The sequence below is a fragment of the Suncus etruscus genome, chromosome 17 (assembly GCF_024139225.1).
Source record: "Suncus etruscus isolate mSunEtr1 chromosome 17, mSunEtr1.pri.cur, whole genome shotgun sequence".
Lineage (NCBI taxonomy): Eukaryota > Metazoa > Chordata > Mammalia > Eulipotyphla > Soricidae > Suncus > Suncus etruscus.
The window spans coordinates 7,433,172-7,461,099 of NC_064864.1; the positions used below are offsets into that span (position 1 = coordinate 7,433,172).

Below are 27,928 nucleotides of genomic sequence, written 5' to 3' on the forward strand. Positions count from 1 at the left end.
TTCTTCCTGGAAATTTTCTTCCTGGGTCTCTGGGACTCCAATGATTCTTAAGTTGTTTCTGTTGATCTTATCATAGACTTCTATTTTCGTCTGTTCCCATTCTTTGACTAATTTTTCCATTGTCTGCTCATTTGCTTTAAGTTTTTTGTCCAATCTCTCCTGCTGTATGGAATTGTTATGTATCTCATCTTCCACAGCACCAAGTCTATTCTCAGCTTCTGATACCCTGTCCCAGAGCTTATCCATTTTGTCATTCACTTCGTTTACTGAGTTTTTCAGGCCTGTTAGTTGACATGTTATTTCAGTTTGGAGTTTTGTCATTTCTGCCTTCATATTTTCTTGGTTCTTATTAGTGTTCTGTTCAACTCGATCCATGGTTTCTTGGAGTCTGTTGAGCACCTTCCATATTGCTAGTCTAAAGTCCTTATCTGAGAGGTTGATTAGTTGTTCAGTCATTATCTGGTCCTCAGAATTGTCATCTTCATTCTCTATGTCTGATGCCTGGCCTGCGCTGTTTCCCCATTGTCACATTTGTATTGTGGGTTTTTCTACGTGTTGTAGTGGTATTCATTGTCTATATGATGTAGGCAGCACACTCCTCTGGCTCCTCCCTTTCTGGATGGGCTGACTTGCCTCTAAGGGAGGGGAGTCCTCCGTGGATGAAGCCTCACACTGGGTCAAATCTTAGGCCCGAGCATGTAACAGAGAAGACAGTCCAGAGAGAAATGTTTGCTTCTGTGATATAGCGCCGTTCTTAGTGTGATTTTTCCTTCTTGTTGCAATGGAGTTCTTTCCTTAGAAAGAGTGCACGGCCGCGTAGCGAAGCGGAGCGGCCGTGCTCCTCTGAGCCTCTTTTTGCCCCACTCGCAAGAGTTTCACGCAAGAGGACAGTAGACAGACATAGACAGGTCACACTCACAGTCTTTCACAGCTGAGCCCCACTGGGCCGGTGTACTTTCGCGGATTTTCCCCGCCTGGTGTCACACACAGGGAGCCAGCTTTTGCAAAGGATAGCCGGTTTTTTATGCTCTGAAGTCCCTCCCTGAAAATGGCGTCTGGGCGAGCGAGGTTTCTGGAGGCTCTTTTTGCCCCACTCGCAAGAGTTTCACGCAAGTGGACAGTAGACAGACATAGACAGGTCACACTCACAGTCTTTCACAGCTGAGCCCCACTGGGCCGGTGTACTTTCGCGGATTTTCCCCGCCTGGTGTCACACACAGGGAGCCAGCTTTTGCAAAGGATAGCCGGCTTTTATGCTCTGAAGTCCCTCCCTGAAAATGGCGTCTGGGCGAGCGAGGTTTCTGGAGGCTCTTTTTGCCCCACTCGCAAGAGTTTCACGCAAGAGGACAGTAGACAGACATAGACAGGTCACACTCACAGTCTTTCACAGCTGAGCCCCACTGGGCCGGTGTACTTTCGCGGATTTTCCCCGCCTGGTGTCACACACAGGGAGCCTCAAGATTATTTTAGGGTTAGTTTTTTATCCTGCTATATTTAAACCAATGATGATAATGTACTTTTTCATCCATAAGAAATGATACTTATTTAAACCTACAGTCCACCTGGAATTGATTTTTGTTGATAGTCTAAGCTAAATTTCAAATTCATTATCTTTTATATGTCATAAACATTTGACCTACTATCGTTCATTGCTTTCACTTCTAAACACCATTGTTACCTTTATCATAAATACAATAACTGTAAGTGCGGATCTCTCTCTTCAACTTTTTATTCTCTCAGTAGTTTGTTGATATTTAAAGCGAACATGTTTAAATTCCTGCATACTAATATAAATTGAAATGCAGTATAAACCCTTCAATTCTATTCAAAATTTTTGCCTTTTTTACATATCTTTATACATTTAGAATCAAGTTGTCATTTATGTGCATAATATCACCTGGCTATTTTTGTAAAATAACAATGACTATGGAGATGAATTAGAACAGACATCTTTATTCAGTCCTATAAACCAGGTCCCATATATTTCTCTATTTCATCAGATGTTACTGAATTAAACTTACAAATTATTTTTATCTTTCAGAGTATATATATTTTATACATTTCTTAATATCTCGTGATTTATATTATTGTACATATTATATTTTGTTTTATATTTTCGTCATAAAAATGTATAGAAAAATATTCTTATATAAGATCATACAATTTTTTCTAAAATAAAATAAATTTTCTGTAGATTTCTTTTGTATGTTATTTAGACAAATAAATTAAATGTGAAAATTAAAGCATATTTTACTTATCAATTTGCAAACCTATTTTATTTCTACCACATTGAACTAGCCAGGATTATATTCACATGTTGAAGAAAAGTGGAACTAAAAAGATATTATAGTAGAGAAGTCACTTGCCTTGAACATGGCTAACCAGGATTTGATCTCTGAGACCACATGTGGTCCCCCAAGTCACCAGAATTGATCCCTGAGCACAGTGTCTGGTGTAAACCCTGAGCTCAGCTCTGTATGACCCCAAAACAAACAAACAAAAAGTAGTGAGATCAGACATCTTTATTTATATTCTTAGGCAGAAAGGTTTAAATATTTAATAATGAAATATAAATTTACAATATTTGTAGATAAATAAACTTTTAGTCCTAATGAATTTATTTAATTTAATAGAGGTTTACTAATAGTTTTTATAATATTTGAGGTCAAACTTATAAAGTGATTACTTTGTAACTATTTGCAATAATTATTTGTACCTATTTCATATAATTTCTCTCCTTATATTTCTCATTATTGTAATGAGGTTAAGTGTAAAAATATTCTCAAATATTCAACAAAACCTATACTCCTCAAGTAACTTGTTTATGGTATAAAATTGTTTTATACACTGCATTAGTTTAAAATTTTGTTTGTTTGTTTGTTTTGGATTTTGGGTCACACCGGGTGGCACTCAGGAATTACTCCTGGCTCATTTGGGATGCTGGGATTAGAACCACCATCGGTCCTGGGTTGACTGTGTGCAAGGCAAATGCCTTACCCCTGTGCTATATCTCCGGTCCCAAGTTTTTGTTCCTTTTGAGATAATACCTGACAGTGCTTAGGGCTTACTCTTTGCTTTTCCTAGGTATCACTCTGGGCAGGGCTTGAGGGACCATAAGGAGGACTGAGAATTGAACCTGGGGTAGGCCGCATGCAAGGCAAATGCCCTACCCTCTCTATTATCACCCCAACTCTGCTTGTTTAAAATTTTTACATGTGGAAACAGAGAGATGGCATAGGGGTTGAGGCACTTGCCTTTCATGTGACCACCCCAGTTCTATCCCCAGCACCACATGTTACCTTCTGAGTTAGGAGAGAGTCCTGAGTACAGAATCAGGATTAAGCTTTGAGCACTGCAGTGTGATCGTATCCAATCTCCCAATATTTTTACATGTATGTTTATAAGGGAGACAGATTAAAAAGTTTATTTTCTAATAAAGTCATTTCAGGTTTTAGAATTAAGGTTTGGCAATTTTTCCCTACACATTTATATTGATTAACTTGGTTCTTTTCTTAAATATGAAGATATCTGGGCATAAAAATTTCTGAATGTAAAATAATTTAAATTAATTCAAATTAATAAAAAATGTCTTAGTTAATTTAGATCCCTTGACATAAGGTCATTAAAGGATTTTTTAATTTAATATTCACCTTAGTAAATCATTTAGAAATAATGTAACATAGTCTTTTTAACTTTGAGATCCTCTGACATCCTATAGAAAAACTCTGCAGTTTTGTACAGTATGTAAAATTTCAGACCCTTCATAGTTCATGACAATAGCATTTTTTAAATAATCCATCAAAATTTGTGAAAATTTCAGGAATGTCACTGCTGGCTTCTCATATTGATAATGCAGGTTTCCTTTACCCCCATGTTTTGTTTTAATAGATACCAATTTTACCAATTTTATTTTTATAACTTATTATTCCTTTTCATAAGCTTATTTAATTCCTTCTTAGATTTTGTTATTTGAGGTTGTGCTCTTCAGTCAGACCTCATTGTCCTCATTGTACTCAGGTCTTATTCCTGACTGAGTTCAAGAGGACCTGGATCCAACAAGGGTTTGCAGTGTGCAAGGCCAGTGCCTAAATCTCTGTATGGTTTTTCTGACCTGCTTTTTTTTTTTTTTTTTGCCACACCCGGTGACTCTCAAGGGTTATTCCTAGCTATGTGCTCAGAAATCATAGCTCCTGGCTTGGGGGGACCACATGGGACACCAGGGAATCGAACCACAGTCAGTCTGAGATCAGCCACTGTGCCACCACTTCTACCCCTCTTTCTGATCTTCTTAATGTCAGAGGCAGATAGACATCAAGGTAGAGCTTGATGTTAAAGTGAAACTTTTAACACAAATTTACATGGAAGTATATAGCCTTAGTCTTTAGTTTTTATCTCACAAATTTTGACATTTTATGTCCATTTTGTCACATTAAAATATGTTTAAAATTCCCTTGACTTCTGTGATCATGAATTATTGCAAACTGGATTTCATCTAGCTTCTACATCTTGGGAATTTTAAATTACTGATTCTAATTTAATTCAAATTTAACTTAAAAAACATTTTTATGATTTGATCATTTGAAATCATGGTTTTGTTTGATGGTGCAGAATAAGAAAGAACTTGTAGAATTCATTGTGAATTTAAAATAATGTCTTTTGCCCTTTCTAAAAAGTTTAAGCAAGTTGAGTTGACAATATTGTTCAGGTCTCTTATAATATCATTTCCTCTAAGTGATTGAGGAATGAGAGAATGAAGAGGTGTTGAAATCTGTTTGTAATCCTGAATTTCTCTATCATTATAGGCCTATAACTATGCATATATGTATACCCATTATAATATGATTATAATTTACATAATATGTATTTATGTATATTCAAGTTTCCCAAGTTTTTCCAAAGAGGCTGACTCCTCACTAATAATTTTTGGTCAATCTGACTGATTAGTGAAATGAAATTCGGGTATTATTTCTAGGGATCAGTTAAGGTACTGATGCTTGGTGTACTGATCAGTTAAGGTACTGATACTGGTGGTGCTTGGGGTCTCCAGGGTGACCCCCATTTAAATATGTGAGAGTGGAAGTTTCTAGGATTGTACCCAGCCTCTTAGAGAATTATATGTTTCTGGGATTTGAACCTGGGTCAGTTGCATACAGGGTATGCAAGACATATTGTCTCCTAGTCCACTTTGAATTTGTTATTAGGTACAAGAGAATATAGGATTGTCTTTTTTTGATAAGATGACCATCTCTCATTGGTCAATTTTTGCTCTAACTCTACTTAGTTTGATATTTATAAAGCCACACTGTTTTCTTTTTCATTAAAATTAGCATGATCCATTTATTTTCTCTCATCTTATTCTAACATATTTATGCCTTATACACAAAGAAATTTCTTGTAGAAATCACATATTTACCTTATATTTAACTTAGTATGATAAATTATTTAGTTAGGCTAATATATTTACTTAATGTGATAATTAAATTGAAATGACCATTTTTTCCATTGGTTTTTATTTAATCTATATATTCTATATATATATTATATAATATATATTCTATATATTAAAGATATTTTTATTTCAAGATACCTCCTTTACTTTCATAGAAATTATGTCTTTAGCATATTTTTGGTAGTAAATTTAGGGGTCATAGCATAGATCCTTTATTTAATCCAGTAAACCCAAATTGATATTATAGAAATTCATATAGAGAAATTCTTTTGGGGGAGGAGGGTACACCTGGTAATACTCAAGGCTTACTCCTGGATCTGTACTCAGGGACAACTCCTAGAGGCTTGGCAAACTACATGGGATATTGGGAATCAAACCTAGGTTAGCCACATGCCAGGCAAGTGCCTTACTCATTGTACAGACCTCTTAAGACCCTGTACTGCTTTGTTAAGAATATAATTCCATTTCTCCCCTCTCAACATTTATACTATTGTTATCAAATAGTTTATTTTTTATAAATGTTACAAATTCAACAAATAATGTTTTGTGTTTCTTTTCTAAGTAGTCAAATATTTAAAACTTTTAAAATTATTGTATATGGACTCATGTTTTAATTTCCATGCTTTTGGTTTATTGTAGAGGCCCAGATTTCTACCTGACATGATTTCTCTGTGTCTGGAGGACTTTTACTTAATAACTCTTATAATATAGGTTAATATATGATAAATGTCTAACTTTTTATGGCTCGAATATTATTCATGTCACTGAAAGAATATATCATCACTAGATCAATAGGATTCTAAGTAGACAGTTTATTTTCTTTCAATTTTGTACTTGCATTATTTCCAACAAAAATTCTATCTTAATTCTTACTTGTTTGTGTGAAACTAAAGATAAGATACTTTCATTCCCAGGTTGCTTTCAAGATTTATTTTCAGTAATGTAATTATGATATATAGTAATATGGTTTTCTCTATGTGTCTTCTATTTGGTAGTTTTGTTGGACTTTTGGCATCTGTGAATCATAAAAATAGCCCATTTTTTCTTCAAATGTTTTTATCCATCTCCCTTTTCTAGGAACTCAAATGCACATCTATTTGGCCACTTGAAGTTTTCTGGCACAAAATGAGTGCAGATTACCTCAATTCAATCATAGACTATCATATCATATAACTAGTTTCCCAACATTGTACAACTAGTGTTTTTAGAATTTAGCAGTCTCTTCGCTTGATTGAAGATTTTGAATGTTTCATACTTTCAGAAAAATAGGCTGCTGATTTGCTCTAGAGATGTTCTGGCAGTGTTTGAGCCTTTTGTCTTTTGCCTCTCAAGCCAGCAACAAACCTGGAGTGGCTGGCATGGCCATAGAGTTTACCAAGCCCACTTCTACTCCTTTATCTTCCTCCTGTGATCTTAAACTTTTAATCCTGCCAATACTTACTCATCCATATTCTTTATTTTTTTTAAGCCTTATGAGGTAACAAAAGCTCTGCAGGCTTCTTTACTTTTTAGGGGTTGCTCTCTTTTTCTCAACTTCATGCTTTATCATATCACCCAATAATGTCCTTATGAGTGGGTGCTTTCCTATATGTTTTCTGAGCCCATCAGGAGTGATTCCTGAGATCAGAAATAGGAGTAAGCCCTGAGAAATATATGTGGCTCCTAAACATACAAACAAACAAATAAAAAAAAAAATCCAAATGTCCTTATGGGAAAAGTAGCATGTAACTTTTCGACTCACTTAAAAACTATTGGACTTGCTCCTGAGATCGTGACCTCATAAGTCACGGTTTGCCTTGGAAAACATCCAGAAATTGCAAATGGATTTCTAAGAAATTATTCATTTTTCTATTTGTCCTTGATTACAGTATGGTCTCTGTTACAAGACATTCCATCAGACCTAGAAGCAGATGTGCCAGAAAGATTAGTTTTGAATAAAATATTTTTTACTTTAAAGGTACACAATTATTTGTGAATATTATAAAACTTGTAAATTGTATGCTTACTGCTTAATGTATAAAAATGTATTTCCATTGTTTTGAAAAGTGAGAGCATGTTGTAGTATATTTTTGTAACACAACTACACTGTTAGTGGTTTTTTTAGGATCCAAATTATGTTAGACAAAAACAGGTTTTTTTCTAATTAATTTTGAGATCTGCCTGAAGTCACTATAATGATGAAGATATTATTAATATCTCTGTCTACAAGCACACATACAAACAGGCACACTGACACACACACACAAAAAAAAAAACCCTCAGCATTTTAAATTCTCTAGCCATGCTGTTACAGCAGGAACTGAGAATAATATATTGCACATAACAAAAGGTTTCCATTGACTACACAAAATAGTCCACTAGAAAATTTATTTAAAATAGTAATTAGGTTAAATTTCTTCTTGTATTTAGCAAATAAATACATTATGCTCTTGAATCATTTTGTATTCATTCTGAGGCATCAGAAATTTAAATTTACAAATTATGTTAAATGCTTACTTTATGAAGTCACTCATGGTTTAATTCATGTCCTTCATCCTTTAATTCATTTTATAATTTTGAAATGGCAATGAAGCTTATGTTACCACAAACATTTTCTTTAATCTAAAAAATGTGTTTTATGAAAAGCCACTCAGCATAAAAAAGACTAAGTAAAGCTTCTTTTTCTAAATCAGTTTAAGTCAGTTACATTTTAAATAGAGATGCTGTGCTATTGCCTAATGAAAAATGAGGGAAATGAGGGGGAAAGTATTGAGTGTTTTCCTTTGTGAGTAGATATGTGTGTATTTTTATCTTATGTGAAGAAAAAAAGGGGCAAATGAGACAGATAGTGATGAGGACTAGAGAGATACCACAGAGGGGAGTGTATGTGATTTCTGTGCTGCTGATCCATGTTCAAACTCTGACACTGCATATGGTGTCCCAAGCAACACCAAAGTGATCCCTGAGTGTGAAACTAGGAGTAAAGCCAGAACACTACCACGTGTGGCCCCAGATATTTTGAACCTGATTTAAATTCTTTGTACCCTCTGTTCTTAGTAGTTTAGTGATTATCGGAATGCTTTTTAGTATGTAACTAAATTTGCATAAATGATTTGCATGTAAAATGATTTGCACAGTCATGAACTTGTGTAAAGCAGCTCATACTTACAGTAAAATTTAATTGAGTTTTATGGTTGTGGCATAAGACTAATAAAATAATATAAATATTGCAGCCTTATTTGAATCAAAGGTGACTATTTTAAACTGGCTTAATTTTCAATGTCTGGCCTTATTTTAATTTAATCATTCTGTGTCTAAACTGTAATCTAATTTTAAGCTCTTTGTTTATTCCAAGTAAAGTCAAACAATATGTGCATTTGTTAGGAATAATCTTTGGGCAACACTTGGGCTGATGCATCCTATTAAAAATTATTCAGAAGTTTCTGCGTAACTTATGCGAACTGTCTCTTTTTATAATTTGTAGAAATAAAAATGATAAAATAGACTATATAATTCTCTTAACAATTAGTTGTTGAACGTTAAAATTTTTCCACATCTATTTATTTAGGATGTATTGAAATGTTTCAGACATGGGTATTTTTTCCAAAATCTTAGAGAATTTTAAACTTAAAGGGCTTAAAAATACTTTGCAATTTATTGGGCAGTAATTTGATATCTGATTTTTTTAAAGAACTGAAAATTGGGTGAACTTTCAAAATTAGAACATTCTATTTGATCCAAAAAGGATAACACTTTTGTGCCTATAATTTTCCAGGTGCTATAGAAACAAAAAAGCAGATAGAAAAGGAAATGAGATTTATAGCGTACTATTTTCCAAATATTTTTAACTGTCATCCAATTGACTTCCTGCAGCACTCCTGTGAAGGTATTAGAGATTTACACAGATTCAAACGTGGGGAATCTATAGTTTAAGAGGGTTAAATATTTCATCCAAGATCAATAAGGTAGATGGTTGAGATGGTATTTAAACACGAGTAGGAAAATATAAAGGAAGATAAATCATAAACTACCTCTTCTATTAATTATCAAATAAGACCAGATAGGAACTTGAATACAGGTGTGGTGAGATACTGGAGCAGCAGTTGGGGAAAGCAGCCACTGGTAAAAATGTGGTGCTGGAATGTTTTATGCACAAAACCCAACCAATAATGGTATTGTAAATCAAGGTGCCTGAAAAAATATTTTTGAAGCATATTTACCCATTCATTCATTCCGTCATCCAGTTGGCATCTGGCATGTGTCTGCCTATGTGTGTTGAGCACTATGGCTATAAAATAAAATAATATAAAATAAGATGAGCAAACCTGAATTTATGAGGTTTGAATAAGTATGTAGAACCATGTTGCAAATGGTATGAGAATCAAAAGTCCAAGAAGCAGATGCACAAAATATGAAAACTTAATGAGCCAGTTATCTGAGTTGCCTTTCCTTTACTTGCTTATCTTCATAACTATTGTGAAGTTAAGTGATTCTCCTTTATGAGGATAAACTTCTTCATTTTAAAGATAAAAAATTATTTTTTATATTATCTTTATTTATTTATTTTTGGGTCACGCCAAGCAGCGCTTGGGGTTACTACTGGCTCTATGCTCAGAAATTGTTCCTGGCAGGCTTGGAGGACTATATGGGATGCCAGGATTCGAACCACCTTCCTTCTGGATGCAAGGCAAACGCTTTACCTCCATGCAATCTCTCCTGCCCCTAATATCTTTAAATACCATAATTGCAAACATGTTTGTAGTTGGGGTTCAGTCATAAAAAGAACACCCCCTTCACCAGTGCAACCTTCCCACTACCAATGCCCCCATTTGCCTCTTCCCAACCTCCTGCCTGCATTTGAGACAGGCATTCTACTTCTCTCACTCATTATTTCTCTAACTGTGCTCGTCACTTTTGGTGCTTCATTCCATGGGCTGGTCCTTCCAGCCCTCATCTCTATTGTCTCTGGGTATTATTACCATACTGTCTTTTATTTTTCTTAAATCCCATAGATAAGTGAGACTATTCTGTGTCTATCTCTCTTCCTCTGACTCATTTCACTCAGCATAATACTTTCTGTTTCCATCCATGTATAGGAAAATTTCATAACTAAAGATAGTCTATCTTTATAGTGATCAAAATAATTTTCAGTGATAATTGAGTGGGGTAAGGGCTTACCTATGAACTAAACTCAGACACTAGCCTGGGTTACACCTAGATTCAGACCAGAAAAAAGAATTGCACTTTTTAATACCAAACAAAATACATTGATTAAAGAGTTTTCGGTTTAAATTTTGTCATTTTATTTGGGGCCACGCATAGTGGTAGTTAGAGCTTACTCATGTTTCTAAACTAAGGGGCTCATTCCTGGTAGGCTCAGGGGATTACATAGCGTGGCAGGGACTGAATTCTGGTCAGAAGCTCCCCTCCCTCTAGGTCTCCACCCCCATGATACTTTTTTATTTATTTACATTGTACTACCTTTTCTCACTAATGGTACTTAAAAACATTCATTTGATAATTAAAATATAACTATTTCATAGGAGTAGAAACATAATTATAAAAACATCTACCTGAAACATAGTTCCAGCATATCACTTTCTTGCTCAGAAGTTAACTTGACAGAAAACAAGCACTACTCAGAGACCACTGATATATTAAATATTTTTTATCAATGTATGTCTTGATGCTTTGTTTAAAGGAGGGTCTCAAGGTGGAGAAAGAGAAGGTATAGGAAGAGGAAGCAGATGAAGCAGTAGGAGGAGGAAGAGGAGAAGTTGTCTACTATAAACTTTTTTTTTTTATTTTTATTTATTTTTTTATAAACTTTTTTTTTTTAAAAGGAGGTGTCTTCCAGAGAACCCCAAAGATAACAGGTAGAATTTGGTCAAATAGGTGTAAACTATTTTAACTCCCTTAACTGGATTTTTTTCCTCTAAATTACTGTGATCGAAAACTAGTGGCTGTAGGCTGCTATTGAAGTTAGTCTTCAGTTAGTCAGACCAAATAGAATAATACTGTAAGTTATGGGACTTTCATATCACATATTTAAGTTCTGAGTCTTGAACATAATAACTAATGTATTCATTCTACCCCACTATTACCGTCTTATTTTTTTTATCTTCTTTGGTTTGATATCTTTCAAACGAAATATTATTGCTGAGCATTCATACCAAAATTCCCTGTTCTAAGTCCGTCCACTAAGTTACCCAGACACTACACACATGGGTGACCAGAAACATGTTGTGAGAATCAATTTCACTTGGCTATTTTTATTATCAGTTATTATACTGTCGGTGGGGTTTTAGGAAAAAATCGAACACTGAATTGGGGTAACTGAAGAAGGCTTAATAAAGCAGTTATTTAGAAAGGAGAACTGCTGCTAAGGGAAAGTAACTCTTTCCTTTCAGTTCCTTTATTTTCTCTCCTGGACCTAATAAGGAAGGTTTCCAAAACACAGAAAAGAGACAGAAACAAAATTCCAGAAAGGGTGATTTCAATACGCGTTGGCCCAAGCCTTACTTTTTTTCCCTTCCATCTCTTCTAATGACTAAACCAAAAATCAGTGTAAAGTAGCTTATTGATGAGTTTCATAAACCTTGACTGTCTTTAATCAAAAAAGAATAGAAAATACAATAGATAAAATAATGAAATGTGGAACTTGAAGAGCAAACAGAAGACATCAGAGCAATAGGCCAAATATTTAATGGAGAATTGTTGATGGTACTTAAAATGTAGCTAGAAACAGCTAGGCTTAATTCTTACTGTTATTCTTAGATAACTAATTAAGCTGCGTAGGCCACTGCTCTCATTTTGAAAAAATGGAACAATTAAATATTCAGAACTTCAGCCAAAGTGTTTATCTTAAGAAACATTTCAAGTTTTGAAAAATTTACATTTATATCACAGTTATGCTCATTTGCATTTAATGATCACATTATTTCAAAAACAATCATTACTTAACAAAGAATAATGAATAACTTTCCATTCTCTATTCTGAATTTTGGCTGCAATGAACATATTACAGTGTGTCTGTTTTCAGACTGTGTATGAGTTGTAACATATAGATTTGGCTAGTGGACTTGTATAAAAGGTAAATTTATTGAGTAGAAAGTATATAAAAATAGATTCTAAAAGTGATAAATAGCATTTAATAATATAATAATCAATATAAAGATTATAATAATAAAATATAAATACATTAACATAAAGAATATATTGTAAATAATAAATAATATATTTATTAGTTATGAAATGGATATTAATAATATTTAATATTTATTAAGTAGCATCAATAAATATTTGTAATAATATGTACTTAATATTCATACTAATATTTAGTTCATTCTTTCTTTTTCAAAGTGCATATTTGGAAGCTAACAAAATTAAACTCAGCTCATTTATTTGCATTGCAATTTTTAAAATCTATCAGTAATCAATATTATGATCTGCTGCTTTCATTTAAAGTATATTTTATTCAACATTCTTTTGAGATGCCCTGGGATTAAACCAAAGTCTTTGCAGAGGATGTTTGGAAATGTTTAAGAATGAAGATATTAATCTCCTGCTTTAAGCTCTTTAGAATGTGGTTAGCAGACTAAACTGATAGTACAGTGGGGAGAGTACTTGTTTTGCCTGCAATTAACCTGGGTTCTATTCCCAGTACCCCATATGGACCCAGAACCCCTGCCAAAAGTGCTACTTGATTAGAGAACTAGTACTTACTTAAGATCTGACATGGCCTGGTGTGTGCCCCAAAGGTCAAAAATAAGTTTTTGTAAATGTGGTCACACAATGGTGCCAATTCTCTATGGTTATTAAGATAACTTGTTTTAATAAAGTCCTTGCACAGTTCCTAGCATATAATAAATGTTCAACTAATTTATTCCCTTCCCATTAAATACTTGCCTAATTAAATCTTATTATACCTAGATGTTCACCTGAAGACAAGTAGCTCAGAGCAGCCTTCTATGATCCACTAATCCATGACTAAAAAAGCTCTCTAATCTAACTCTTTATAATATCCTGCATTATTCCTTTATCATAGTTTTTTAATTAAATGCTGTGGACTTATTAAATTAATGACCTTTTCTTCACTATAGACTGTTAACATTAGAAGTAACTGTGTTTTGCTAACTAAATATCACACTAGTGATAAATGAAATATTAGTAAATTAACTGTTATCCTTAGTAAATTAACTGTTATACTTAGCATGTCATTAGGTGCATTGTACTTATTAAGTAAGTACCGTGCTTATTAAGTGGCAATAAACAGCAACATGAAGATTACTTAGAACTATAAATGCATTCAAAGGACAGTGATCATGAAATTGTAACTGTCCGTCAGGAAAATTAACATTACTTCTACAGCTTTAACTGCAAGAGGCAATTTTGCCCACAAAATGATTGATATCTATCACTTTGCAAAACACAATACCTAGTACCTACCTAGTTTAGATACCAGATAAAGTTGTATAATATTAATAAATCTTCTCATAAAAGGCTTAGCATCAAACATGTTGGTCAAAATAACAATCTTTATTTGTGTAAGTAAAAAATTGGAACTTGGCAATACTATGTGTAGAAACTGATAAAGTACCTATCATGGATAGATCTACCATTATATTCTAGTTTGGAAGACCATCCATTTGTGGTGAAGAATGTGATTTTTTTTAATACAGAATCTTAGGGTGTCTGAGGTTAAAGATAGAGAAGGTCAGATTGGGTTTTAGAAGAGCAACTAGACTAGTTGAGAAGACAAAGAAGTAATGAAGTAGTGAACATTTGCTGAATGTTTGAGATATAGACAGACATATATATATATATATATATGTAGGTAAGTAGGTAGGTAGATAGGTACATACATATGTAACTATGTAGGAAGGTAGGTAGGTAGATACAGAGATAAGTAGGTAGGTGAGTTAGGCAGGTATATTGATAGACAGACAAATAGATGATAGATAGATAGATAGATAGATAGATAGATAGATAGATAGATAGATAGATAGATAGATAGATAGATAGATAGATAGATAGATAGATAGATAGATAGATAGATAGATAGATAGATAGATAGAAGAAAGAGACTTAGATACAGGCTTTGGATATGATCTGTTTTTATGAATAATTTATTCCAAATATGTCAGTTTAAAATATCAAATATTTAGTATTTCATCCTCCTATGGGTGAGAAACCTTTGAATGGCTTTGCTGGGTGGTTAAGTACAGGATTTCTCATCAGATTGCAGTTAAGCTCTTGATGGTGGTTATATCCATGTTAAGATTTCGCTTGGGGAAGATCCTCTGTCTACCTCACTTAGGGAAGGCCTGGAGTTCTTGCTAATGAAGAGATGCTCAGAAGCTTTCTGAATGCCCTTGTTGGCTACTCTCAGAGTGAATAAGGCCAGTGGGAGACACATAGAAAGAGAAAAATACCATATTAACACAAGTCAAAAGTAACTACCTTTTTAGAGCCTCATATTGTAAGTACTATCCCTTTCACTCTCAACATCGTCCAATCCAAGAAGTAAGAGTGAGTCACTATTCATCTGTAAATAGATGAATCATTATCCATTCACATCTTTGGAAGGGGAATATTAAAAAATTTGAGCACATATTTTCTAAAGTATGAAATGAAACATGGAGAAAAAAGAAGATATCCAGATCTGTGTAATATCCTATGTATAATATCTGAGATGTTTGATTTATTTTGGGTGTTGAGGTGATCAGGACTTATTCTTGGCTCTGTACTCAGAGATCCTTTCTGATGGTACTTTGGGACCATATGAAGTGCTAGGGTGTGAACCAAGATAGGTCTTGTGCAAGGCCTGAATCTCTATATCTTTTCCAGCCTTGAGATGATATTTTAAAGAAAGTTAAAATACAGAGTAAGAGTCAGCAATTCTTATCAGCTCCTAGGAATCAACTCTGTGTATATATAGCAAGTTAGAGAGAGAAAGAGAGAAAAGGCATGGGCAGATCTTGAAGGAATTCAGTTATTTTGTTGTTGTTTTGTTTTTTTGGGCCACACAGGTGATGCTCAGGGGTTACCCCTGGCTATACGCTCAGAAATTACTCCTGGCTTGGGGGACCATATGGGACGCCTGGGATCGAACCGAGGTCTGACCTGGGTCAGCCATGTGCAAGGCAAGCGCCCTAAAGCTGTGCTACTGCTCTGGTCCAAAGGAATTCAGTTATATATAAAAACAATATACAGCAGTGATTTAGTGTTAAATTCAAATGTTAGTCTACAGGAAGGCTCATACAACATAGCTAAAGAAGTCAGAAATAGCCCATAGACGGGAATTGATCTGCATTATGTATATTAATATATGATTTTATTTAATATATTTGATTTTACATTACAGAAACAGTAATATAAACATGCTTTTACTTTTTCTATGGAGAAAACTATCAAAATGTCTGCATTTGATAACTACATGTGTCATTTTTCCCTATCTAAAACACTTGATTTAAGTTATTGTAGATTACATAAAAGCTGACCAGCATTTTATGAGCAACAGAATCACCGTTTCTGGATCCTTTCTAAAAGTGTGTGCTTTTGTGTATTTATTTGTGTATTTCTCCACTAAAACTGGCACATTCACATAAGACTGTGTGTACTAGGTATGCAAATCCTAGAATAAAGGAATTAGACCATTGCTCCTAAATTCTTATTAGTGCAAAAGTTATGCGCTGGGAGAAATGCAACTCCATATTCATCAGTTCAACTCTCCATATTAGTTATGGTCATTAGTGTTTTGAACAAACAGTAGAAATGAGCAACTTAAGACAATGAAAACAAAAGCGCAGAAAACACTCATCTACGCTTATATTATTTCCTTGAACAAACATAGAGCTAATTTACTTTATGTAAATTAAACTTTGGGGTTTTCTTCCTCTTCACTACGATAGGGTCAATGTTGCTGATGCAGCTGCGTAATTTGCATAGAACATTACTTGATTCAGTAGTCAGAATACCAATAAGGTGGCCTTTTTCTAAGCATGTTTATTCTGTCTTGATTGACTCTTCAGTTGCATGCTTTTCTGCACAATGAATACTTATTGCATATTCTCAGCCATCTCTCACTCAGAGAGTCTTAAATCTAGCTAGTAATAAAACTTTGACACTATGGAAATATCGGTATATGATCCAATACATGGAACTGTGATTGAAGGCTATTAATAAAAAAGTTAATCATCCATAGACTTACATTTATTTGATTCAGTGATTATGTATATATACTAGTATTTAAGTCTTCATTCAATAAGATATAGCTGTGTAGATTTATATTAAGTGCTTTCCCAGTTATTAACAACTGTAGCTCTCTATCCTTAACAGACCAATATGTTTTCCAGCCTGTAAGATGGAATCTACTTTGTCATTCTCATAGTTCTGTTATCCAGAAAACAAGCTTATAAATTTTGTCTTTTACTAACAAGAAGATCATTTGTAAATATATTCATGGGAAGAATAGGACAAAATAGTACAAATTGGATTGGTTCTAGAAATGTATTGAATGAATAGCCACTTTATTATAGATAAGGCTCAATCTCCCACACAATTAACATTTTTAATGAAATATTTTTCAAGGAAGATCATATAGTTGAATTTGAAATTATGTATTAAATTTTAATTAACAAGAAGCTAACTTAATATTTCTCAATTCATTCAAAAAATTTACTAAGGGCCTTCTGTTTGTTAGGGCCAATTTATTATTTATGTATTTGAAAAGCGATTGTATGTACCTAATAAAAATATTGCCCCAAAAAGCAGTCATTGGTCTTTGCCATTTGAGAGTTGTGCAGAAAAAATAAAATCATCTTTTTAATTTAATCTTGCCAAAGCTAAATTTATATTTGAAGATGATTACTATATCTTTGAATCTTTCTTCTACAGTATACTCTGATCCTAGAAAATCCAGGCAATTTTCCTATGAACAAGCTTTGATTTGTACATGTTCTTTTTCAAACATACATACGTACTGGTTTTCCAGTTATTACTGTGATCACTGGACTTTTTTCTTTTGTGATGTGAAACTCATGAATAAAAAGAAACTTTTCCTTGAGTAACTATCAAATCTTCATTTGCAACAAAAAATTTTATAAACTTTGAGGGAAAAGAACAGTGCCTAATGACATACACATGAAATGCATTTCTTCAAAATAAAACTGATATTTTCATAATGTTAAGCAACCATCTAAAAGTTAAATAAGCAAGAAAATAAGGACAAATATTGCTGAATAAGGAACATAAAAGGAAAGAGAATGAAACTTTAATATCTAAATCTTTTCTCTTGAAACATGACTATCCCTATTCTACATGCTAACTGCAAAAATAATTTTAGTACATATAGAAAAATATAAATAAATATAATAAATATAAATAAAAATATAAATCAATATATTCACAACTTCAAGTAGCAATAGCTAACACTTTTATGTATGTCTTTTAGGACATGTCTGTATATAGATATACACACATATATACATATATACTGAAGTAAAACGATGAACTGAAATAAAAATAGACAGATTAGTCAGTTGTTTTCACTTACAACATAGTGTGAATATTTTTTTCATCCTAAGTACAACACAATGTGAGTATTTTAGTGATAACATAATTATATAAAGGCAACTTACTATTTTAATTTTTCATTTTATGATATTCAGTTATTTCACAGTCTTAATTTTTTTCCTAGTATCAACAAAGATATACACACATAGTTCCACTAATGTCTACTTCTTGGGATAAATAAATTTAATGGAGGCTCAAAAGAAAATGGCATTTTAAAATCTTACATGTCTTAGTAGAACATGAGAGCTTTAATTTATTATATTCTAATACAATACTCTAAACTTTTAGATATTTGAGGATCTAATTACTCAACTTTAATTTGGATACTACAAACTGTGAATACCTTTACAGATGCTATTGGCTTTTTGTATGTATATATGTATATATTTATTATTTTAAGAATGCTTTGCTTTTTCATTAGTATGACGACATTTTTCTTAGTGATTTATAAAAGATCCAGACTCTTAAGATTGTTTCCTTTTGGGGCCAGAGTGATAGGACACAGGATGTGTGCTTGCCTTGCACACTACCACCTCGATTCATTACCTGGAACTTTATATGATCTATTAAGTCTTAAAAGGAGTGATCCTTTGGTGCAGAGCCAAGAGTATGGCCCCAAAACCAAAAACATCATTTCCTTGATTTCATATTTTTATCAATTATCCTATCAATTTTCCAGGCAGTTTTATTCATGTACATAGTTTGTTTTGATCCTCAGAAAACTTGGATTTTGATAATGTCAAAGTATTAGTGGCTTTTATTACATATTGAAATCCCAAATGTGGTCTATATAAACCAAGTGATTCATAATTAAAACTGACTAATGACCATATTTCCTTTCATTTCTAATATTCTCTCCACCCTGGATATTTATGATTGATATTTTAAACTATTTATTTATATTTTCTAGTCTCCAGGCCAAAATAAAATCAACAAGTGTTTTAGAATTATTCATAAAAATTAATGCTCCTTTTTACATTAATTTATTTTAAAATTAATTAGTTTTACATACATGTGCATAGTTCCTCTACTAAAACAAAAAAAAAAAGATAAAGACTAGGTAATCTGACGCCACATTTTTATGTAGCTAGCTCTATTAGATACAGTTCCATAATCAAAAGTTTGGTCATACTGAAGAAATTAAAAGCAAAAAAGTACTTTTTCCTTCTCTGCTCCTCATTCTTTCTCACTTTCAAGTCTCAAAAACTGAGCTATGAGGAAATGATATGTTTGCTTTGGCAGGAAAAGGGTTGGAGAGCATTTCAGGAAGTAGGAGCAGTTTACATCATGGCAAAAGTAACCAAGAAATCAGTAATTATGACAAGAGCAGCCTACCTCAACCAGAGAACTGGTTGCAGAGGAGCTAAGATTAATGCTGTTAGGTCCAGAAGTGAGTGACAGGTTCAAGAGTTTAGATGTCATGTGGCCTGTGATAGAAACCATCTTTAAATTATACTTCTGCCACTTATCAATTATATCACTGGAGACAGTTCCTGAATTTCTCAGAAAAGATTTATATTTAGGGAGGGAATGATGATTTTTCTGTACTTTGAGGAAAAAGGACTAGCATGAAGTTGATAAATTGTATATACTTTTTTTCTTTAAGTGATAGATTCTAAAGTCAGTCTTACATGCCTGGTAGACAACATAGTTATTTTAGCACTACAATTTCTGATTGATTTTCTTTAGTAACACCTTGTGTGAGCAGGTCAACTACAAATTATGCCCTATATCATTTTCAGTTCCAGCAGTTTGCTAATAGGATCATCTAACAAGAAAAACAAAACAAAACAAAACAAAACAGGGACCTTTTTTCAGATTAAAACATCACCTGGATAAATTTAGATTATTTTGATAAGTACATCTCAAGGTTAAACTGAAGAGAAAAAGGTATCTTTAGAGCTATGCTTGAGCTGGCTTCCTCCTTTTTGAAACCTGATCAAACATGCAATGGTTTTTCTGTCATTTTTATTTTTTTAAAAGGGTGTGTGTTGACAAAAGCCTCATATTTTGCTTATCTAGGATACCATAACTTGAGAGTTAAAGGAAGAAAATAAAAATTATTTTCTATCTGGTTATTTGGACCTTCAAACAAACAGTTTTAATTACAAAATCATTAATCTCTGTGTATTTTGGAATAAGGAAGAAAATGTGTTTGCTTTCTTTTGCTTTTGCTTTAGGAATAAGTGCTCAGAATATGAAATATATACAACCGACATTCACTGAATTTAGAGGGATCTGAATTTTTATATTTGGTGACATTAAGTGGTATTATTTTTGGTTATAAAAGTCTGCCAAAATATGACTCTAGTCAAGGTAAGTGCTTAGACATATTTATCATTTGCTTTAAATATATTCCTAAGTACATCATATTTATAAAAATTAGATTCTATTACAGTACCACTTGTGAAAACATGGCCTCTCCCAAGAACTGCACAGACTGTATAGTGCATAGATCCTTTAATCTTTATAGCCTAAGATATGAATGGCGCCCCCTGGAGTTGTTCAAAGGTGATTTCTGTGAAAATGTTTATGTAAATAAAGTAAAATTCTGAGATACATTTTCTGTCTTGAACTGAAATAAAACTATACCTAGGTAAGATATTTTAACTTTTAAAGCCTAATTAATCTTAAAATGTTCAAATTCTTCTTCAAATATGTATATGTATGAATAGGTGCATATATTATGACCTTTGAAAGTATAAATAAATTAAGATTTGCTGGGCTGGCACTTTGATGAAATTACACTGATTAAATATTTTTAAAACATGTTATTTATACATATTCATGATACTGATTTTACTTTATTAGAGAAAATTTGGAATGATATAATGCCACCAGATTTTACTTTATAAATGACTTTATAAATCAAATGTACTTTCAACTTATATTTTAAATCTTAAAAATACAAAAATAAAATAAACTATTTTAATTACATTAAAATAAAAGTAAAGTAAGAGTATGACATAGGTCATCAATTTTATCAGTAATTAATATGTTTTATCAGTAATTAAATAGCATAAGTAATGCTTTGTTCTTATTTAAGAAGGAAACTTAATTTGTCAGTATAATTTATCTGGAATGCTTCATGATTATTAAATTTGGAACACCCGTTTAGATGTTTCCTGGTCCTTGTTTGGCACCAAATTAGAGAGGTAGAGGAATAGTATAGTGGGTAGTCAGCATAAATTTTCTCCAGGCTTCTGAAAGGATGCTGCTAAATTGAAAAACAGGTATTTGCGATTTTTCCCAAAGCAGAGGCCACTAATGTGTTTGTAATATAATCTTCTTACCTCAATACAGTTCTTTAAGAGATTTCTCTGGCAGTGGGTGAGGACGCAAAGAGTGAAATGAAAAAGACCACCAGACTATGCAAAGAGTCATGGTGAAATATTGCAGAATCCCACCATGTAATCAGTTGTAGCCAGTTATATAGTCTCTCTATAAAGACATTCAGAGTGGAAATTTTTAGTATATTTAATGAGCTCAAAGTAACAATGGAACATATTATTGTCAATCAAACACATATGGGAGAAGAAATGAGAAAACTATAAATAGAAATGATAGAACTAAAAAAATTTAGTAGGCAGATTGAAAAACTCACTAGAAGAAATCAACTAGTAACAGCTGCTAAGAACAAAACCAAAATGAGGTACCAAAAAAAACTCTGGACAAGAGCAAAAGATTAAAAAAAAGCCTCAAAATAGGGGCCAGAGCAGTGGCACAAAGGCTAAGGCATCTGCCCCGCCAGGAGCAATTTCTGAGTGCATAGCTAGGAGTAACCCCTGAGTTTTACTGGGTGTGGCTCATAAAACAAAAACAAAAAAAATATTTATATCGGATTAATCAACTAAAACCCTTTGGGCCAGAAACAGTGTTACAATATAGTAAAAAAAAATAAAATAAAATAAAAACCTCAATGAAATGAATGTCTCACAAGAGACAGACTTGTTACCCAACCAAATTCATTCAAAATGCAACAATGATACATAACTTTATGGATAAACAACTAATCAGTAGCTACAAAGACTAAAAATCAACTTTAAAAGAAGAATTGAAGGGACTACTATAAGACAATTCCCACAGACATTCCAAAATGTGGGAAAGATGGCACAAAATTTAATGGCAATCAATCTTTTCGATGTCAATGAGTTAAATGAACCAATTAAAAGACACAAAGTGGCATGATGGATTCAAAAATTGACTAAAAATTATTCTGTCTGTAAGGAACATTTCAGTATAAATACAGACTCAGAGTCAAAGGCTGGAAGACAATTTTTCAAGCAAATAACTTCCTCAAAAAGATTGGGATGATTATACGAATTACAGATGGCTTATGCTTCAGGCTTAAAAGGGTTATAAGTACTAGTGTAGGCTCATCATTATTATCAAAGAAAATGCACATCAAGAAGTACTCATAACACTAACTATATATGTAATGGGAACAAGAAAAGACTTAAAACGACTGCTATTAGTTTTGTAGCAACACAATAGTAGTTGAAGACTTCAAAACCGCTTTTTCACCTCTCAATAATTAAACTAGATTAAAACTCAGTAAAGTAGAAGGAAAAAATTGAAGAGAAAAGTTTAAAATATAAAAGAAGTCTTTTCATCCCGCCAAAGCCCAATACACATTCTTCTCCAATGCATATGAGAAATTCTCCAAGATACACCACAAGTTGGTATACAAAACACACTTTCATAAAATCATGAGAATAAAATCATACTAACTATATTCTCAGAACATGAAACTTAATATAGAAGTTCATCACAAACAAAAAAAATGGAGAAACAGATCAAATACTTGGAAATTAAATAGCTTGCTACTGAACAATCAGTGAGTCTAAAAGGAACTCAAAAGACTCCTGAAAACAAAAATCAGTGAGGACATGACCTACCACAACTTGTGGGACACAGCAAAATTAGTATAAAGTGAAGGTCAAGCTATCAAGCATTCATCAAAAGGAAGAAAGGGCCTACATAAATAGACTACACAACTCAAGAAACTGAAAATGACTAACAAAGGAAGCCAAAAACTGGCAAGAGGAAGGAAGTAATAAAATTTAAAGCAGAAATTAATAAACCAAACTTCACAAAAGCAATACAAATTAACAATGAAGCCAAGAGCTGGTTATTTGAAATAAAATACAAGATCTATAAACCACTAACAACACTTGCAAAGAAAGAGAAATCCAGTATACCAAAAATGAAACCAGAAGTGCAACATATACTACAGAAATTCAAAGGATTATAGAAGATTATTTTGGGACTCTATATCATAAAAGGAGAGACCTCGAAAGATATGAATAAATTCTTGTACTCCCATAACCTTCCAGGGTTAAGTCTAGAAAATATGAAAGACAGGAACAGACCTCTCACTTTATAAAAAAGTAAATAGTAATAGTACTAAAAAACTATATAGTAATAAATAATAATAAATAATAAATATTATTTATTATTTCAATAATATTTCATTAATATTTAGTAATATCAAATAAACTTAATTTTAATATATTTTATATTTTATTTGTTTTATTTATATTTAAATTAATATTTTATTTAAAATAATATTGTATTAAATAAATAAAATATTTAATATTTAATAATGTTTATCAATAATAAAATAACTATAAATAATAAATAGTAATCAAAAACTAAATAGTAATCAAAACCCTATCCTCCCCTTAAAGTGTAGGCTCAGATAGGTTCACGAGTGAGTTCTTTTCAAATACGTAAATAAGTTCTACTTCCAATCTTTTTCAGGTTTTTCAGGAAATTGAAGAAATAGAAACATTCCCAGACATAATAATCAGATACCAAAATCAGACAGATATACTACAAAATAATAAAGAATCATAGGGCAATATCCCTGAAGAACACAGATGCAAAGATTCTCACCAAAATACTTGCAAAAGAAATCCAACAACTCATCCCAAAGTGGAATTTATCAAGTGGGATTCAATTCAGGGGTGAAAACAAAGTTTAACTTGTGATTGATAAATGCCAATCATTATAAATTGCCATTTCAGTAAAACATTAACAATTATATCAATAGACACAGAGAAAGTATTTGACAAGATTCATAATCCATTCAAGATAAAATTTTTAGCAAAATCGGAATTCCTCATTATAGTCAATACCAAGGGCCAGATTGATAACATAGCGGGTAGGGTATTTGCCCTGCACACTGCCAATCTGGATTCAATACCCAGTATTCCATGTGGTCCCATGAGCCTGCCAGGATTAATTTCTGAGTGCAGAGACAGGAGTAACCCCTGACTCTTGCCGGATGTGGCCTCCCTCAAAAAACCCTCAAAGCATAGTCAAATCCATTTACCTATAGCCACAGAAAGTATTATAGGAGGAAAAAGCCTACCCTCTAACATCAGGCACAAAACAATGTTGTCCACTCTTGCCACTTCTATTCAATAGAGTATTTAAGTATTTATCATAGCTATTGGTAAGAGAAAGATATTAAGGGCACACAGAGAGAAAAGGAAGAACTCAAGCTCTTACTATTTGCTGGTGACATAATATTGTATTCAGAAAATCTTAAAGAATCTGCAAATAAAAAGGTTCTAGGAAAAAAGACTGTAAAGTGGCAGCTTACAAAATTAATACACAAAAATCCACAGCTTTCTTATATGAATATAATGAGAGGGATTGGAGAGATAGCACAGTGGCTTTCGGCAGATCCAGAACGGACTGTGGTTCAATTCCTGGCAACCCATATTGTCCCCGAGCCTGCCAGGCGTGATATCTGAGTACAGAGGTGGGAGTAACCCCTGAGTGCCACTGGATATGGCCCAAAAACTAAAAAAAAAAAAAAAAAAATAAAGAATGATCTCAGAAATTTGCAATATTTTCCCGAGTCCCAAAAACAAAATGAAATACCTATGTATCTTGCAACACTATCCACAGCAGCCACAGTAGGGAAACAAGTGTCCAAAAAGAAATGGGTGGTCAAAGAAATGATGGTATACATACAGAATGGAATATTACTCATTTATAAAAAATATATATAAATTCATGCAATTTGTAACTACATAGAGAAACTAGAAGAGTTCGTGCTGAGTGATAAATCGAAGAGAGTGAGAAAGACACAGAATAATCTCTTTCAGATGTGTCATATAAAGAAACATAATGGTAGAATACTGAATACCCAAAGAGAATAGAAACAAAGAATATCAGAATATCAGTAGGAAAGATATCATATGCAGGGAATTGGGGTTAGAATAGGAAGGGGCCAAAACTATGGGAGACACTCAACCAAGACGATATGTGATACTAAAAGTTGGTAAAATTTAATGTGTGAAAACCTAGCATCAACATATTTTAAACCACAGTGCAAAGCATTCATACACACATATATTTTATAATTGCCTCTTGAAAAGGCAGACTTGTAGGTGGGGGCGATTGGGGGATGTTTCTCATTGGAGGATGGAAGTGGACACTAATGGAAGAATCAATGTTGAAACAATGTATGCTTGAAACCAATCATAAATAACCTTGTAAACAAAAGGTGATTAAATAAAACAAACACATACATATATTTTCACAAGATTTTTAAGATACTCTCTAAATGCCTTACATTTTTATCTTAGCTCTTGAATAATAGTATACACTTGCTTTGCATGTGGCTAACCCAGGTTCAATCCCCAGCACATAATTTGGTCCCCCAAGCCCTGCCTAGAGTAGTTTTTTGAGCTGAGAGCCAAAATTAAACCCTGGGCACAGCCAAGTGTGGCCCCTAAACAAACAAGAATAAGGTTTAATATTTTATTCTGCATTTTGCAGTAAGAAAGCTGTTAGCATTGTTTAAATTATTATTTTTTCTTTTTTAAAATATCTTTATTTAAACACCTCGATTACAAATATAATTGTATTTGGGTTTCAGTCATGTAAAGAACACTCCCCTTCACCAGTGCAACATTCCTATCACCAATGTCCCGAATCTCCCTCCTACCCACCCCACCCCACCTATACTCTAACTCTAGACAGACTTTCTACTTCCCTCATTCATTCACATTGTTAGGATAGTTCTCAGTGTAGTTATTTCTCTGTTTAGATTAATTTCTTTTCCCCTTTTTTCTTTTGCTATGGCCTATAGGGAGCTGTGTTCAGTGCTTAAGTCTAATTCTATGCTCAGGGATCATTCCTGGCAGAACCTGTAAGATTAGATGTGGGCTGGTCTTGTGTAAGTCTCTCTCTCTCTCTCTCTCTCTCTCTCTCTCTCTCTCTCTCTCTCTCTCTCATATAAATATTGGTTTTAATTGTTTTTTTGAGTTTTGTGGCTACATCTGGCAGTTCTCAGAAACTACAGAACTATTGAGCTCAGCAGTGAACCCAAGTGATGTTCAAAAGATAATTTGAGGTGTCAGTGAATGGAAACAGGGTCTGGGACCTTCAAGGCAAATGCCATAACCGCTATGCTATGTGTCCAGCCCCATAACTTAGATGATTCTAATTTTGTTGTCAACTTCCAAGCTATAACAAGGAGTCAGTCAAACACAGGTCTCCAATCTCCATCTGGTCTCAGCAGGGAGTTGACCTTGGTCCACATTAATGTTACTGAACCTCTTTTCAATTTGTTAAGTCAAGTACTAGTTATTTCTGATATCAATCATCAACAGAAGAGTGCTGCTGACTAATATTCTCTTCATGGCTGACTCAAGTCTTATTCTTGAAAATCAAATTTTTTTCTTCAAATATTTTTTAAAGCTCTAGTCACTCCCAGAGAAAACACAAAAGCAAATGAAACTAAAGGAGCCCATCTCTTCTCCATCCTCTATATTATCATCCCATCATCAGAAATGTCATCTAAATATATCCTTACAAAATAGAAGGCATGATTCTACAATTAAAATGGGAAAATTGAGTTATTTATCATTTTTCTTGATGAATACAAGTATCTGCTTATGCTGCTATTATTTTACCAGTTTTCTAAAATATATGAGTTTTACTCCAAATAGATAATTATTGCAACACCCTCACACTCTATGATGTAATTTGGAAATAGAAACATTTTCAGTGAAATTTTATGAAGTGATACCTAATATAAGTTATAAGTAGACTGCAAGTAAGAAATTTAAAATAAAGTTCAAACACAAAGGGTTGTTTTGCTTTCCTTCAGTTTGTAAAGAGTGACATTAGAATAAATATCCAAAGAAGGTTCATAATGGTGACTGTAGCAAAGGGACAAATAACCAATTTATAAACTCCAGATTAAAAAATCATTCTATAAATCAGATTAATTACTTAGAGCAAAATTGGTTTTATCAGAGAAATTATAAAAATAAACAACCTCTTATTCACTATTTACTTCAGGCCATAGTCACTCCTATTTCTATTATTTCTAAGTTATAGCAGCCTCCAAGGCTGGTAAGCACAGATAGATTTCTTAAAATGGTCTTTTGTCCAAACGGATTCATTTCTAGTAATTACTGGTCTGTATAGGTGTCTGCAGGTAGACTAGTTTCTGTATAACTGTTATGGAATTACTTATTTAGTATTATTAATTGAGGGTCCATTCTACCCTTTATGGCTATATATGCTACAAGAGAAAATCAACACTTAATCCTTGCCCTCGAGGAAATTATAGTTGAGTTTCACTAATTATATTAGTCTATAGGAAACCAAAAACCTTAAAATACAGCACACACTTATGCAGCTATTGATAAAATATAGTAGCGGATATTTAGCCAAAAGATGCCGATAGAAATAAAATAATAGAATGTGATTAAAGAACTTGTCTAAACCATTTTTGGAGATACAATGCAATTAAAGAGTGTTTGCTTCACTGAGGAAGTGGGATTCGGATTAGTCCTTAAACAATGAGTAGAGTGAAAAGAAAGGAGAAATTAGAAGCTATTTAACTGAATTTATTTATCTCACATTTCCTGATTTTATTTGTATAAAGATATG

At 33.0% G+C, this 27,928-nt stretch overlaps 1 protein-coding gene across 1 annotated transcript in view; it reads right to left on the bottom strand.

Annotated features, from left to right (window-relative positions):
• CABCOCO1 (ciliary associated calcium binding coiled-coil 1) overlaps positions 1 to 27,928 on the bottom strand; it is a 155,885-nt gene that overhangs the window by 91,889 nt on the left and 36,068 nt on the right. The window lies entirely within an intron of this gene.